This window comes from Lathyrus oleraceus, chromosome 6 (assembly GCF_024323335.1).
Source record: "Lathyrus oleraceus cultivar Zhongwan6 chromosome 6, CAAS_Psat_ZW6_1.0, whole genome shotgun sequence".
In the NCBI taxonomy this organism is placed as follows: domain Eukaryota; kingdom Viridiplantae; phylum Streptophyta; class Magnoliopsida; order Fabales; family Fabaceae; genus Lathyrus; species Lathyrus oleraceus.
Genome location: NC_066584.1, coordinates 481725627 through 481728018, shown reverse-complemented (window position 1 = coordinate 481728018; position 2392 = coordinate 481725627).

The following is a 2392-nucleotide window of genomic DNA, read 5'->3' as shown; positions in this document are numbered from 1 at the left end:
TTAAAATATCATCGACATATAGAAAAAGGTAAAACATAAATTTCTCATTCCTTTTCAATATGTAAACACAACTGTCATAACTACTTATCACAAAACCATGTTTAAGAATAAATTCATCTAATTGGCGATACCATTTATCAGAGCTTTATTTCAACCCGTGCAAATATTTCTTTACCATACATACCTTAGACTTGTTAGTTATAAATCCTTTAGGTTGCTCCAAGTAGACTGTCTCTTAAAGGTCTCCGCGTAAGAAAGTTGTTTTGATGACCATTTGTTCAAACTCAAGATTAGCTAACAATTTCCATAACTATCCTTATAAAATAATGTTTTACCATAAGAGGAAATATATCGTTCTAATAAATCCCCCCACCCCACTAAACCTCTTTGCTATAAGTCTTTCCTTAAGCCCTGGTTCTTCAATCCTTGGCATGCATTCCTTCTGCTTGAAGATCAACTTGCATCCAACCACCCTTTGTTTCTTAGATATTTTGAAAAGCTCCTAAGTATGATTCTCCATTAGTGAATACATCTCATCACTTACCATCTTCAACCATCTTTGACTATCTTTGCTTTCTAATGCTTCCCTAAAGGTGTTTGGTTTAAAGCCTTCCAACCTTTCAACCATATTCAAATAATAACATATAAGATTCGCATAACCATATCTCCAAGGTGGTATAATTTCCCTTATTACGGTATCACGTGCCAACTGATAGTTTGAAGCCACTATATGTTTCCCCCTGACTAGCACTGGAAGTATGAGCCACAAGTTCCTCCTCATCTCTAGTCTCACTAGTAGGAACCTCTAACTCAAACCGAGTCTTCTCCACTATAGTTTCTAGTTCTTTCACTTCAAAGTTTTTGCATTTCATCCCTATACAAGTATCATCAAAAGTAACTTCCTTGCTTATGTAAATTTTGATCCTTAAAGTTCAATGTTCTATAACTTATAACCCTTCACACCTTAAGAATAACCAATAAAAACACAATTCACAACCCTAACACCGGGCTTGTCTTGCTTGATATAAGAAAACACCAAAAACTTCAAAGACCTTAAAAACTAGAGTACAATACTGCGGAAAATCCATCTCATAATGGTTGGAAAAGAGATACCACCATGTCTGGCCAACCGTGGTAAAATAGGGGGTGGTTGTATGTATGATGCTTTCCACCACGACCGCACACCCGTAATTATAAGCTACGTAGCACGATACCTATCACAACGGTTACTTTAAACAACCGTTGTGATATTCTTAACGCATAACATTTAACAACAGTTGGTATAAACAACCGTTGTGATATATACACCAAGTTTATTATAAATGATGTGAAATGCTTATTTCACCAATGCTAACTAAACATATAACCTTTCAATTTGATCTAGAATATTATAATATGACAAATTAAGTTATATTATAAGAACAAGTTCATGTTCAATGCTAGACAAGAGTTCTTCAAGTCTTTATCCGCATTTTGTTCTTTAATGGTTAGAACTTTGTTTAATGCTCCTAGGTATTCAACCTCTCATTCCTTCACCTCTAGTTCATTTTGAAAAATATTATTTACTTTACAAACAAAATTAGAGGTGGAGATAGGGGAGATTGAAGAACTACAAGCATTAAATAAAGTTCTAACTGTTAAAGAACGAAATGCAGATAACGGTCTGAAGAATTCTTGTCTAGAATTGAATGCGTACTTGTTTTCTAATATAACTTTATCTATATATTATAATTTTCTAATGCAATATGAAAAATTATATATTCGGTAAGGGATTGGAAAAACACTAAAACCACATAAGATATTGTAAACTCATCTTTTAAACAAACACTAATAACAACAAACCTTAAACAAAATACAACACACACACACACACACACACACACACACACACACACATGCATACACACACACACACACACACACACACACACGCATATGCACACACACACACACGCATACACACGCATACACACACATGCACACACACACACACACACATCTCTCTCTCTCTCTCTCTCTCTATATATATATATATATATATATATATATATATATATAGATATATATATAAACTCATATAATGTTTCAGAAACATACATGTCTCCCATAATGACATCCACAATGAAAGGATGATGAAGCTGAAGTGAAAGATGCAAACTTGTGTTAATTTTGAATAGATGTCATTCTGGGTCTTTCACACAAGTTTACAGTGCTCACTTTAGCTTCATCCTCCTTATTGAAATAAGCATCCCTACAACAACATTGACAAAAATAACATCAACAACATATACAAAAATAAAAATATAATAATAACAACAACAACAATATACAACATTTATCTACATTTCTCAACAACAACAACGACAACAACAACATGCAACAACATAGAACA